This window comes from Strix aluco, unplaced genomic scaffold (assembly GCF_031877795.1).
Source record: "Strix aluco isolate bStrAlu1 unplaced genomic scaffold, bStrAlu1.hap1 H_1, whole genome shotgun sequence".
NCBI classification, from domain to species: Eukaryota; Metazoa; Chordata; class Aves; order Strigiformes; family Strigidae; genus Strix; species Strix aluco.
In genome coordinates this window covers 116,847-132,598 of record NW_027436666.1, presented here as the reverse complement: position 1 = coordinate 132,598, position 15,752 = coordinate 116,847, and the positions used below count along the sequence as shown (strand labels likewise).

At 37.5% G+C, this 15,752-nt stretch overlaps 1 protein-coding gene across 3 annotated transcripts in view; it reads right to left on the bottom strand.

The window, feature by feature from the left end:
* The window catches only part of LOC141919139 (RNA binding protein fox-1 homolog 1), a 766,805-nt gene extending 756,885 nt beyond the window's left edge, over positions 1-9,920 (bottom strand). The window contains exon 1 of one of the 3 annotated variants that reach the window (XM_074814133.1): positions 9,870-9,920. The gene's annotated coding sequence lies outside the window, so the exon portion shown is untranslated. The remainder of the gene's footprint in view (positions 1-9,869) is intronic. The other 2 variants (XM_074814139.1, XM_074814151.1) reach the window with 2 other exon arrangements.
* Between the last annotated feature and the right edge of the window lie 5,832 nt (positions 9,921-15,752).

Below are 15,752 nucleotides of genomic sequence, written 5' to 3'. Positions count from 1 at the left end.
GAGGAGCATTAGTTAGGGGGCTGTTTACAAGAGCCTTCCTTTGGGGCCAATGGTCCCAAGGAAATAATTTATTGACATTGGGGGAACACACTGTGGACACAACCACAGCCAATTTAAATATGGGCCATTTTCTTTAAGAATATGAATCATGAAAGAGTTGTATCATATTACACTGAAGTGGCTTTTAGGGACAACCACATGATACAAACATCCCTAAACCTACAAAGAATCATTGCATTTCATTTAACTGCACATCAGATGGTACAAAATATTTTTAGCATTTCAACAAGCTAACTTTAGAGCTGCTTTACAAGTACTCTCTCGAGAATTTTACTGCTCTATCCCTTTGGTACACAATAAAGCACAAGTAAAACCCTAGCTGTAAGTGATATTCATCAAGTTATGCAAATGCAAGTTTTCTACGGTAGTTAAACATCAAGTATAAAAGAACAATTTTTTTCTCACAGCCTATTAAATAAACATTGAGTATATTGTTTTAAGCATACCTGTAGGTTGTAAATCTATATCCTCCTAACCACATTCCTTAAATTAACATTCCTGAATCAGTAATAAGAAATGGCATTGATCTGCCATAAAATTACTTGTGTAGTATCTGTTTTAGTTTGTTTTATTAGTGTGTTCATCAGTAGCTAAGAGCTAGCATAAAGTATTTCTAGATTAATATCATTTGAAGCCCCACAATTCATGTATTCAGACTTTCTGCCTTGAATGACAAAGCCACAGCTATGAAACCAATTCTGCCCCGATACATTCAGCTCCTACCATCTGAATATTCCCACTGTTTTAAGCAGTAAAACTGATCATCTCTAAAAGTTTGCATCAGTTCACATAGGAGAATACAGACCAGCCACAAATAGATGGGAGCGTCATCACTTCGTCACTGCCCTTGTACCTTCAGATTTAATCCTGAGTAGCTGTTGCTAGATGTTGTTATTTGCAAGCGATTTTTATATAATTATGTAACACATTTTTGCTATTAGGAGTCATCTACGATGACTCTGCCTCCTGTAGACGTGCTTTTCTTTATAGCTATCTGTCGTACTACTAGTGACCAAGTTGCAGAAAAGCTTGTCAGCCAAAACAAGCCCTATTGCCTGTAGGATAAGACTGGGAACCAGAAAATACCAACATTTGGAAACCATAACTCACGCTGAAATTTTCTTTTGGGTTTCAAGGAATCTGAGTGGCAAAGCAATTGATTTGTACTTCAATATCCTAACGTGGCTTATACAAAAGACAGAAAACCATCTGAAATTATTTTGGCTCTGCAACTTTTATTACTTGTAGACTCTGCAGATCTAAAAATCAATAGCACATGAAAAGTTGGTCTTGATAAAAACATAATTTGTGAACCATTTTAGATCAATCTTTTCTCAGTGTAGACTCAAAATATATATTTTTTTTTTTAACTGGGTCATTTAGCTGTGCAAAATATTCCTCAAGAGGAAAAAAAAAAACCACAAAAAACACACCCACCCAAATCCTCAAACAAAACCACCACCCCTCCAGTGTTTCTATTGCACTACTTCAGCTCTTTTCCAGATGCGCTGATAAAACTTCATTCCTCTGGGGTGCAGATGAAGGAAGCAGAAACTTCACAGTGAAGAAGAAGAAAAGCAACAGTTTTATAGTGTACTGGGTCTGGCTAGGATAGAGTTAATTTTCTTCATAGAAGCCCCTATGGTGCTGTGTTTTGGATTTCTGACTAAAACAGTGTTGACAACACACCAGTGTTAGTGCTATTGTCAGGCTATTGCTGATCAGTGTTTGCACCATGTCAAGGTGGGGTTTTTTTTCCCTTTTTCCTCATTCTTCCTCCCCAACCAGTGGGCTGGGTGTACACAAGAAGTTCGGAGGGTTCACAGCCAGGATAGCTGGCTTGAAGTGACCAAAGTGATAATCCAGACCATTTGATATTCTCAGCAATAAAAGCTCATAGAATGGAGGAAGAAGGGGGGGACATTCACGTTTATGGGATTTGCCCTCCCAAGTTACGGGTGATGAAGCCCTGCCTTCCTGCAAATGGCAAAACACCTGCCTGCCAATGGGAAATTGTGAATGAATTCTTTGCTTTGCTTGTGCACACAGTTTTGCTTCACTTATTAAACTGTGTCATCTCAACTGCTAAGGTTTTTTTTCCTCGCTTTTACCCTTTTGATTCTCTCCCCCATCGCACTGGGGGCAGTGAGCAAAGCTGGTGGGTGGGGGCTGACCTGCCAGCCAGGGTCAACCCACCACATACAGGTAAACAGGTTTCTTGACTTTGTCAGTATAAAGAAGATACAGCCCTGACTGAAATACCGTACAAGGTAGCTGAATATGACTTGTGTGCTGGTCTCTGAGACCTGCTCTACCTAAAAAGCACTTGGCCCACTATTTCTTTAGAGTGAAGTTAAAACATGCCAGCATACCGTCTGCAGCACAGGCAGCTTTCCTCCCTCTGCATGCACAGACAAGAACTCTGTTCTTTGACCAAGCTGCCCAAATTTGCCCTGTATGATTAGTGTGCAATGATTTCGGTAGGTCACAGACAAATCTCTCTCATTAATGAGTTAACAGATGTAAATATATTTCAAGACTGTACAAGATATGGGCTTACTCACTTGGTGAGAAATCCCAGACTGCTCAAGCCCAGTGCTCAATGCTAGAACGCTCCCCTAGTTACTAGCGAGCTTCTACAAAGGTCCAGTCAGAAGCAGTTCTGAGAGGTACAGTTCAACTTCTGAAGGTAGTTAACAGTCCTGAAGGCCAAATACAAATGTATTCTGTCAAACTCACATGCTGTTTCATGTTTTTAGATCTCTTAAACTATGCAGAATAAGGATAAACATTTCATTTTATGTCAACAGATTTGTTCTTATTTCCCAGCATTCTCCTTCCTCACTGAAGATTTATTTTCAAACCATCATTCCATGCTCAAATTTTAAAGAGCCATCAGTTATATGATTTCTAAAATACCTTGCAGGATCCGTAAAAATTCTCACATAGCATGTTGTTTATTGGTTGTGCGTAAGCTACACAGGAATAACACATTAGAACACAGACTTGTCAACTCAGTAACTAACCTCAAATGTAACAGAAAAAAAAAAAAAGGGAATTACAGTTTCCCCACATCTATTCCAATTATTACAATACAAAACTGTTCACTTCCATGAACAGCAGCAGTAAAGACACTCCTGAAACAATAATATGCTATCACACCTGTGCTCAGTGCTGCATCCAGACACAGCTCAGCAGGATCTCAGATCCAACACACAACGCACAAAAAGGCAAATATTGTGGCATCACATCGACTATGAATGCATCATGTGCAGGGACAGAATGACTCCCCAGTGAATACAGGCCTGACTTGCAATAAATGCTTGTCAAAATTCCATGTGCATGCACTGCTGCAGGCTCATGGCTTTGCGACTCCCTAAAGCAGCCCTACCCGAACATGGTATGCTCAGGCAGCAACTAACTGCGCTGGAGATGGAGCAGCACATCAACATATTGTAGCAGTAACACAGCAACACAGAAATGAATCCTCCAGGAATCCTGGGCTTCTAACACACCCCAAAGCTCAGAATATCATTGCTACAGTTAACAACATTTGCTATACTGAACTACTCAAGTGCTTGCAACGACTGTACCTTCACTTTGCATAATTAGCATTATCAGAAAAAGTTACAGAAGTCTGCAAGCTCTTCAAAGAAAAAGAAAAAAGGATCAAGTGTATATCTTTATTAAAGAATGCTAACACCCTTGACATGACCCAGATCATCGTGAGGACTGTTAAATTTCAATTAGCTTTGAGCTATGTTGATAGAACTTTATTAATAATTGCATGATTTTCTTGAGGAAAATTTTCAATTTTTTATGAGACAGGAGAGAGCATGAAATTGAAAGCTCTTTTTCACTTGTTAAATGTAAAAATCATTAACAATAAAAGGTATTGGATTAGAGGGAGAGCAGGAGGAAAGATGGCCCAGTAACGGAGGCAATGATTTGGGATTTGAGAAATACGAATTAAAATCCTAGCTCTGCTATGCTCCTTCTCCTGGCACATCAGTCAGGCTGTTCAATTTTCTGGCTTCTCCTTCTGTAATAAAGAGATAATAGCACGTACTAATCTCACAGGAATTTGGGGACTTGGTATTTCTTAAATGCCACAACGCTATGGAAATGAACTTGATCAAAAACATCTTAATGCTGTAATCTGGAGAACATCCAGAGTGCATACAATTGCCAATGGAAGTATTCTAAGCTAAGTGTTTACACGCATGTGAAAATTTTCATAATGCCTGAATATGTCTGCAATATAATGTTTATGAAGTTAGTATCTCAGCAGTGTCTGAAAAATGGCTGCTATGTACAGTAAATTCAGATCCTAAGGTTTATCTGTATTCAACCCCTATAGCTTTTACTTGGTAGACTCAAAACACCACTTACAAAGACAGAGGATTTAGAAAGATCACAGAGGAATCCATCAGAAAGAAATACTGACTGCATTCTTAAAAGAGAGGAAGGAGAAAAGAAGAAATTGTTAGATATTTCTTTACATGTACATGTATATAACACCAAGGCAGAATTACAAAACTAACTTTACTTACGGAGTTATAGTTCAAAATAATCTAGAGTAATATTTTAAAAAACCCACTAGTGTTAGGAGTCTGCCTCTTCTTTCCAAAATGACCTATTCAATTTCAGTAAACGTTATGCTCTTGAATCCGCTTTGAGAGAGTAACTTCTGAATTCTTTAGATGCTCAAATAAATACATATATAATTATCTGCAGCAGTGATCAACATAACAAAGGACAGTGTCTTCCTTTATTTATGCAGGAAGATCATGATTTAAGTGAAATGAGCAGCATAGCCACCTGCAATATCAAAAGTAGACCACTGATAGTCTGGTTTGTAGCTTGCACAGATATAATCCCCTGCTCTTTCATAATTCAGGTAATCACAAATTATAGCAGTGGTTTAACAACGATTCATGTAAACCTGCTACCACATAACGGCTCTTTTTGTCTAAGATCATTAGAGATTTTATTGATATAAACTTCAAATTAATGACATCCAACAACAGAAAACAACATTTTCTTCCCCTGTGGGAAATGAAATAAGGTAAACCTTGGAACATGCAGACTAAAAAAAACCCAAACCCACAAAACTAAACAAAGGTAGTATATTTAGTTATCTATGCAGGAAAGAGTTAAAGATCATATTTATCTAAACATGTATTTAACTAATGGAAAAATAATATTACAAATCAACCACTTAAAACTGAATTACCTTGCACCAGCACTAGGAAAAAAAAAAAAAAAAATTCAACACAGGTCAGGCTTAGATACCTTCGTTAAGCTTTTTCTGAAGAAAAAACATCCATGAGAATATTCTCCTGCTTATCATTAGGAGCGTGTAAATGCCTCGCTGCTTCCGGTCCTTAATGAATACCTACAGTAACTGCTGAAGATATTTGAAGATATTGCAAAACAACAATGAATAATATGACAGTGGAGCAGATACTAACAGCTAAACAGTTCCCCATCCTCGCTCAGATCAAGTAATGGAGCAGAACTTACTGCTTCATTTAAGTTATCTAACTACCATTCTTCAACCCTTTTTATTGTAATTCAGAGGTATCGGTAATTCAAAGTGCTGCAATTTTAAAAATATTCAACTCTCTAGACTAATACCAGCTTTCAGACTACATCAGAATACAGAGAGATGAATAAATAAGGATACAATCATAAAAATCTTTTTTCCTTATACATTTATTAGAAAAAGGTTATAATACTGATTTATTTCTAAGAGAATTATGATATTTTATAATAGCTCTCTTTCACAATTATTTTGTTCATGCCTCTCAGGTAGAAATCCTTAGATCATACTATACTTCTCAGATTCCTCTGTGGCATGCTATGTTGTTCTGGAAAATAGATTTATTGTATTAACAATTTTAAAAGATGTGTTTAATAAGGGTGGGAAAAAGGACCCATAATCCCCAATAATAAAATATTTTCAACGTAATAATAGCTATTTTTCTGCTACTTATTTCATCTCAAAGGAAAACACAGCTCTAAAATTAGAGAAAACAGTGTTAAATGCTTTTCTTTCAATGGTTTTATAGGCCTTTACAGCACAGCAACTAGTTTTGTGTCACTGACAGACTGTGACACGGGCAGAAGTGAAGACAATCCTGTTTTGAGACCAACATGCATTTACATCCACTGGGGTTTAAAATGGGGATAATCATGGCAGATCTTCCAAAGAATGGGACTATCAAATTAACATGGAGCAGCACCACTGTCTCATCCTTCCTCTATTACCTTCAACTTTTCTAGCCAAGGAAACATGTTAGTATTAAAACAACGAGATCACCCGACTACACTATGTTTATCAAAGCTGTGTAACAGCTATATGCAATCTGAAGATTAAGAAAAACCAATAGAATGGCAAGTATACACAACTTCTCTTGAAAAGCAATCGTATAAACTTCTGCAAAACTTGGAAAAGATAACAGCTTTCTTCTACTTTTTTTCTGAACTGTTTTCAGAGAACGTAGGTGGAACGCCAAAGAGAAATGGCCTCTTTGCCAAAGAACTATAGCTTTAGGTAAAGGAGTTGTGTAGGGGAGGGCTGAGCGCAATAATTCATCTTTCCAAATAAGCTAGACACAGAGAAATGCCACATAACCACTGCTAACTGTCCAGCCTTCTTGAACTGGGAACCAGTCAATAATCTTCCATTTTACATGTGTAGATCACTGTCATTACACACAAGATCAATCCTATTTCTTGTCTTTCGTTTTTAAACGACACGCTATCGTAGCATGGGCTCTTGCCTAACACTGCACTCTGCAGTATTCCCACCTGAATGAATTCCAGTTCGTGACAATGGAACAGGAAAAACGCTCCAGTCAAGGGAATGCGTGAGGACTCTGCTAATGTAGGGTTTATGTCCATTTCTGCTACAATCTTCTTGCCAGTCACTCTTTGTGCTGGATTTCCCATTTTATATTTGGTACAACTCTATCTCCTTTGCCTGTCGTGTTTATTTTTAGTTGTTGTTTCTGGAACTGTCTTTTATTGCTTTGTTTACTGGTTTGCTCAATGCACTGCAGCTTTGGTTGAGTACTTGAGTATTGCACAATTAATAGAAGGTCAAATGCTAAATAAATCCATAGGCTACAAAACTGAATTTTAAAATCCAGTATTTCTCTGTAATCAAACTGTTAAAACTATACTTACCTCAACACATTTATCTATCAAAATGAAATAGAAAAAGACTGTAGAAAAAGCTAGAAATTATACTTAAATTCAACTGAAGCATACTGAACACAAAATTTGCTGTGATTATTACATGAGGTTTTTGACATTTGTGACAGGTATTTGTTTCATTACACACGATTCCATAATCTTAACACGTCTGTGTTGGATTGGTATTGCTATTTTTAAATGCTTCTTCTAAAATAAGGGAGTGGGACAAACCATTTTATAATCAGTAATGTACTACATGTGTACACCATGTCACGGGTGAATAGGGCATAACGCCCAGCCATATGGTGTACTTAAGAGCCAACTCATCTACATAGACTGTTACCAGGCAACATGCTGGACTTCAGTCTGAGCTTGGTAAAAAAATGACCTCTTAGCCCTAGAGTTGATTGATATTCATTGTGCTGGTTAGGTTATGATCACAAGGGAAAATAATAAAACCAATTATGCACATTGAGATTTGGCAGCAGTAAACCTTCCCCAAATTCCAAATGAGCATTTTCTTCTTCTTTCTTGTCGTATATCCCAAATCTCTGCTTTAGCTTGTTGAAGGAAGATGAATATCTTTTCCTTCAACTATATTTAGAAATACCAAAGCACTGTTTTCACAGTAAAATTAATTGCAGCTTCCTAAAAACATGCCAGTAATTATCTCAGGGACAACTGTCTCCCACGGGTTAGAAAACCCAACCTCTTTCTTGCAATTTTTACCAGAATTTTTCTAACAAAAGCTGTCAATTGTATCACATTCTGCTAAGAGATGTAAGGTTCTTTTGTGATAGAAAATACTGTTTATGACTGTGCTGGTTTTGGCTCGATAGAGTTAATTTTCTTCACAGTAGCTACTATGTTTTGGATCCGGGCTGAGAACAGTGTTGATAACCCAGGGATGCTTTCGTTACTGCTGAGCAGGGCTCACGCAGGGCCAAGGCCTTTTCTGCTCCTCACCCCACCCCACCAGCGAGTGGCTGGGGGTGCACAAGGGGCTGGGAGGGGACACAGCCGGGACAGCCGACCCCGACTGACCCAAGGGACATCCCAGCCCATGGGGCGTCATGCTCAGCAGATAAAGCTGGGGGAGAAGGAAGGGGGGGACATTCAGAGCGATGGCGTTTGTCTTCCCAAGTCACCGTTACGCGTGACGGAGCCCGGCTGTCCTGGGGATGGCTGAGCATGGGACGTGGGGAATGAATTCCTTCTTTCTCTTTGCTGGTGAGCACAGCTTTTGCTTTACCTGTTAAACTGCCTTTTCTCAAGCCATGAGTTTTCTCACTTTTACTCTTCCGATTCTCTCCCCCATGAAGGGGCAAGTGAGCGAGACGTGGTGTGGGGCTTCGGTACTGGCTGGGGTTAAACCACGACAGTGACAGAGGAAAAGCTAAAAGCAACAAGCGCACCGAGCACTACAGAACTCATTTAAATCTGTCCTCAAGATGAACAGGCTTTTTTTTTTTTTTTATCCTGTAAGCCAGGCAGTCTTTCTGAAATAATGAAATCTTTTTTCAAAGACATTAAGAGGAAGATTGTGTTCAGTGTAGGAGAAAAATTTAAAACTCTTCTTATGTCTAACAAGGACTGTATGTCTAATTTTTGCAGTGACACCAAACTTTGTGTGTTGGGGCAGAACTCAAATGCTAATATTAATACATTTGAACAAAGACCTGAAACTGTTATTTGTCAGTACACGTGTGCAACTTCTTTACTTTCTACACACAGAACAAAGAAAAGTCTAATTATAAACGTATATAAAACAAATACATTCAGTCAGCCCCATACAGAACAAGCCATGCTTATTACACAATACAAAATGTTAGAGCATTGCAGTTTATTTTAAACAGAAGATTATTAATAATTTTTTTAGAAGTGTCAAATACACAGCTATCAAGAATCATACGCTTAGGTTTTTTTTTTCTGGTACTTCTGTATTTATTATTATAAGTATAGAAATTTATATCCTGATTAAAAGTGCTTAATCAATATTGTTTCTAAGTATGTGTTAAAAAAAAAAAAAGTTACAAGAAAAAATAAATTCCAGGTATGAAATAGCAACAAATAGTTTGGATGTGAAAGCCTCTTCTCAGGAAGGAAAAAAGAAAAAAATGAATCAGCACAAATACTTTTTCACATGTCCTATAAATTTTGGAGCTGAATTCATGATATTCCCCATTCTGACATTAGAAGTGCATTTTAAAACGAAAGCATGACGAATTATCCATAGTTGTTCTACAGGGAAAAAAGTGTCTGTGACTAATCTATACACAAAATAATTTTTTTCTGATTGAATCAGCCAAAGCTAAAATAGATACGATAGAGACGTAGCCCTAACACGTAAAAGGTAAATACAAGAGAAAAGCACTTAAACGTACAGTCAGAAACAGGGAAGATTATTTTCTAAGCATATCACTAGCAAGTTGTTGTTTACTGAAGACTAAGAGGTATCAGATCTTGTACCTGTAGTCTATTAGTCTTGCGATCCAGCATTAGCATGGCAAGTTATGAAGTCCGAATTCATCATGACAGCACAACAGAGATTTCAGTCACATTCCAAGGAAGATAAAATCAACAAGAACAAAAATCAGTGCACTTACTGAAAGAAGGCTCCGATCATGAAAACAATAGGCACCACTTGCATGGGGCTTCTCTGTAGTTTCCTAAGAAAAGAAAATACATTCCTACTGTAAATGAGAGATTCAAAGGAGATCAAACTTGTGCCCTGCACTCACAGAAGTCAGAAGGTAGGCTTTAAGATTCAAAGTGTTGTAACAAAAAATAAAATTGATAATGCATTATTTGGGCTTTCACAAGAAGGGTTGCATACATTATTGGGTCATAATTGCATTTTTATTGTAGTACAAAGCCAAACAGCAAAATCTGCTTATACAAATACCAACACCATTTTATTATTTATTTCTTAATCACTCAATGAACAGTAAAAATTTCCAGGCAGTTTGCAACTTATTTGAAACCTAAATCATATGTTTCCATTATGAACTTACCTAACAAAACAGACATGCAATTACTGTGCCATAGTTCAAATTTTTCCCCAGTATAGGTTTCTGTTTCAATAGAAAGACACAACTGAGATTTACTTTTTTGTGTATTTTTCCACTGAAAACTTCAAGCAATTTTGCAAAAGAAAAACAATCATAAAATAAACAGAAGAGGCCATCCAAAATATATTATACATGCACATAGCTGGCGATTAGAAAAGGGGACCATTCTATTCCATGCCACTTTTTCTTATTGATAAGCAGCTGGTGACATGTAATATTTTACTGAATTATTCATAGAATTTTAGAAGTTACAGTAAGCTCAGCCATGTTTTTCATAACAGACTCTCCCTACATGCATTTTTCATTTCAACGTGCAAGTGGTAGTATATACTCTCTGATACAAATACTCTTGAAAAAAGAAACATTGTACACATTTTGAGTCTTCAAAGAAAATACACACCTACATCTATGTATCACCAAAACATTCTGTAGATAAATTTAATATACTTTTTATCCACCTCAATAAAATTCCAAACAGTAAATATATTGAATATTTTTCACAAAATATGTTATTCCTTATATGTGATTCCATTTTAAACAAACAAACAATCAGTAAATCAAAAACCAGCAGTAGCTATCTCTAATGCAGTTGAGGGTAAACAACAACAAGAACCACCAGTACCAGAAAGGTACATGTTCTAAAAGTATGTCAGGTCATAGTGCAACTATCACACATACTGGTAAAAAACCCCAACAACTTCAGAATCTGAAAAAGTGACAATCAGCAACAGAAAACATACTTGCATTTTGGTCTCCTTAGAGCAGGGACCGTCACTAGGAGAGTATCTGTCAAAGCAAGATCCTGCTTCACAACTGAAGCTCCTAGCAGTAATTGCAACTGTCTTACTGTCAGAAAAAGCCCACATTAATCAATTTCTGAGCTGAAGACATAAGTTTATTTTTATTTATGAAATAAAATGAACCATATACATGTAAAAATACTACAGAAAAGGCAGCTCAGTAAGAAGGCTATATATGCAAATAAACTGTACGTAAAAACTACTGTATCTTATCCTTTCTGGGTAGGGTTTCTTTGTGTGAGATCAAAGATATCTCTGAGTACAACAGAAGATAAATTAATGGTATCAAGAGTTCCTTAAAAATCTCTGAGGAGAAGTATTTTTTAAGTAATTAGCCTACATTTTCAGAAATGACATCTGATTTAGGACCATCTTGTAATGCCACAGTGAGACTTATCCACGGTCAACAGAATTGAACTGAATAATTGAAAATTAAGTCTCTCAGGTTTTCTCCATCAAGGGTACCTGTGTTTCACAATTTGAAATCACTGTGATTTTTCAAATGCAAACTGTCACTTTTTAGACTTCATACTGATTAAAATTCTACCTCACTGAGGTTACAGTACATTAATTCTCCTTTTCTGAAAGTCTTGTATTTGACCACTCAATCCTAGCAGACTTATCTGTTTAGCATAATGTTACCTATCATTAATTTTAGAAGCATTATACTCCCAACTGCTACTGCTAGTATTCCTCATTTATCCTGCAGCTGCACACTCTAGTGACTGAGGAAACATAGAATGCACACAGAAATAAGATGTACAGATTTTTAAGAATACATGCAACTCAAGGAAAAAATAAGAATATACTGGTTTATGTAATATACGAAGTACTGCTGTATTAAATCAGAGCAAATGCATGAGAAACTGTAAAAACAGTTACCTCTAAAACAATTAACCAACAAGTAATTATTAATTTTGCCTAGTTTTACAGTACTGTGTAATCCCTTTCTAATTTCCTCCCTGTAGAAATATCAATATTTTATGCTCTACTGACTGCAGACATTCTTTAAAATGTTTAGCAATCTGAATGTGACAGGCAAAGAGAGGATTTCCTCAAAACAAATGATCTAAAAGCACCTGCCAAAATGAGAGTGAAACTCCACCCACACTCTGTGCTCTGTACCACCACCAAAGGTACTTTCTTACTACATTGTTGGACAAAAGGAAGAGTGCCACACTTACAAACTTTACAAAGGTTTGTAAAGATTTCTCCCCAACCAAAGAAATACCCAGTCCATATACCAGTTTGTCTGAACCAGTGTAGCCGTCCTACACACCACAAACCAGTTAAGGACAGGTCCTTGTGCAGGGCACCCAGAGGCTCCTGCAAACCACCCAGAGGATGACGACATCCCATCACCTGTTACTCAGCACATTATTGTATTTCCAGGTCTCGTGTAGACCACCTAGCAGAAACTGCATACATTATGAAGTATACTTTAGTTGTTATCTAGCTACTCAGGCAATATCTAACAACAAGCAAGATTTTTCATATTCATATGATTATATGAAGCAATTTCGAGCAGAAGGAAATACAGCTGAAAAATGCTAATAATCTTGTGGGGAAAAAACATTCTGATAAAATCCTATTTACAAGCTTCAAGATAACCTAGTTGACTATGACAGACTTTGATGTTATACCTTATTATTCTTGGTACTGACATGAAATGTCATTAAGACTGTCCACACAGCTAAAAGCAGCCTTGTGGAGAAACATAAGATATGCATTTTTAATGCTAAACTTTCTTTCCCACAACTGTCACATATCTCAGCAAAACATGAAGTAGGCTCTTGTTTTGCACTCCTATCACACAGAAATAAATATACAATTAGCAACATTTTGCTTGTGTCTGGTATTACATTTGTATGTGACAGGCATATACAAGAACAGCAACACCCTTCTTCAGATCAGCAGCAGAGCTACCATTCCGCAGTGCTCCAGTCTGTCTTTTCTGAGAAAAGGAAAACTTGAGAGTCAGCTAGAAGAAGTCTGCTAAGAACGTATGTAAAAGTCTGGCAAAGAAGATGATGTTTTAAGATCCACTTAAAAATGGAAAAGTTGTGTTTTCAGGTGAAAATTTCAGGTGCATAAAGTACTGAAAATACCCTGGTCTCTTCTCCCTCAGGGCTGTCAGCTCAGGCAGCCCAAACAAGCAGAGGTTATTCTCCAGGGTCACTGAGAAAGATAGCCCCTGGCCATTCAGGCTTCATGAATAGTTACCATGCCCAGGCATTCCAAAAGTATCCCAGACATTATATTGTTTTTCCATAGAAGTAGCTGCCATAAGCATTATATTAAATAAAAAAAGAAAATAACGAAACAAACAAAAAAAACCCAAAACAAAGCAATAAAAAATATTACTAATATATATACACAATTACTAAGCCTGACTTAACACCTACTGCTTCACACCTTTATCAAAAGACTACGTATAAATTGATCTAATCTGATTTTTTTTTAATTCTGTTCTAAAAATGCAATTAAACAATGATATCTGTTGCTGCAAGTTAAAAGTCATTCCCTTTAGATAAGAGCCAAATACAACAAGCAGTGAGTTTTGCCATCATTAGACTTCTAACCATATTACTTCTATTTTGAGGCTTTTTTGTTTGGTCTCAGTTTAATTTCCTGTCAGCCTTACAAGAGATTTCTAATGTTTGGGCTGTAGGATATGCTCTGATTAAAAATAATCTTCCCAATTACTGCCTGGCATGAGTCTACTGCCACATGCACTCTGCCACTGGCTTCTGAATTTCTGTCAGCAGTAATTGTGTCTGTAGCTTCTAACTGTAAATGAAAACCCAGGGGGCATATTTGGGTTCCAGTTTCCCTTGCCTAGCCATATCTTTTAATTTGCACTGTCTGTCAAAAGAAGATGTTCGTAGGCACTAAAAGGAAATCCTTAGAACATCAGGTTAAAAAAAGAGGAAAGGAGAAAAAAAGAAATGCTACTGGAATATGATAAACTATATTTGATATTTATTCTAGCATACTCAACGTAGATAGAGAATCTCACTGCACTGATTAGCCTTAGAAGAGGTAGTTTGAAACCATTTACTGAGCATTTCTAGCTGCGCTTTTTTACCATTAATCATAAGTCTTGAGCATCACTTTATTATTGCTATTTTTTTGCAATGTGATCATTCTAATGAATATTTGACAGAACAACGTTTTTTATCACAATGCAAAAAAATAGTATTTCCCAGGCTCTGGCCCCTGGCCTAAACTATACCATGGGGTTACCCGTCTTCAGCCCTCGATGGCCTCATGCTGTCTCCTGGGTTGATCCCCTAGACCTACCTTGCATCTTCTCTCCAGTCTGTCTTTTAGTCCTGTTTCCTGTGTGGATTTCAGACCCACATTGTCACCTTGTCTCTGTCCTCTCTCTGTCCCAGTGCACTGCTGCTGCTGACTGGACTCTGCAGACAGGCCTGGTTCACCATGTCGCTTGGGGCTGTCGATGGACAGACCCTGTTTCCAGGATCTGGCTCTGCCCTCCATGTTTAGACCCAGTGGGGCTGTGCCCCATGGGGGAGGGCACGGACTCAGGTCATGGCTCCCTTCTCCTCAGTATCAGCCAGCCAACAGCAGGCCCTAGGATGTCTACATTCAACACCACGGTGCTTAAACCTGGCAATCACAGTCGCAAGCCTCATGATACATTTGTGTTAAGATTCTCACTGATTCTCTTTTCCTCTTCGGGGTGCTGCTGCTATGATGGAAAGGTGGCCTGGTGTCACCAGGGAATGTTGTCTGTGCAACAAGAGCAGGATGGAAGCAAGGTGCCCTGGGTCAATTTTCTGAAGGAAAAGAATCTTAGGAAGAATGAAGCACAAAGCACACGCTGTACTCTGTGAAGAAGATACAGAAGAAACTCAAAGAGTAGAAAAACATTTGATATAATGTCAAGAGTGAAGCTTTGTGTAGAAGGGAAAAGTACAACCAACTACACCAAAAGTACAGTCAAGAATGTGTATATAGGATATACAGTATTCACTGCAAAGAATAATATTCTGGAAATATCCACTGTAAAATGAAGAATACTGTAAAGTCCTGTGAAATAATTTTCTATGTGGTTTCAATGTCTGATCTGTCAAAATTAAGTAAATTTTTGTCTCAAAAATAAAGTGGCATCCAGCACATTTGGAATCCAAGGAGTACAGAGAGCATATTTTTGCATGCAGGAATCATGAAAGTTTTCTTTGTGATAGGAGGATAAATAACGATTTGGTTAATGTGAGTAGGGATTTGGCATTTGGAACTGAATAGATGTTCTTGGCATAAGAACTTATTTGAAATATTAAGGCCAAATGTTAGTGCTCTGCATTATGTTTGCTGGCTGATACTCTATTCTGTACGCTCCTATCTGTAAATGAGGGGAGACAGTTGAAAGGTGGAAACAGAACTGATTTCAGCTCTGTCCTGGACCTTTGGCAAACCATTCTGCAGTGTAACTTTCTTACCTTTAGGGCTATGCCCCTTAGTGAGCATTCCACACAATGTGATGACAAGAGACGAGTAACAGATAAGAACTTCAACATACTAACTCAAACACACAGTTTCTCATCTGTACAATGGAGATTGTAATGACCACCACGTTCAAAACTGCCTTGTA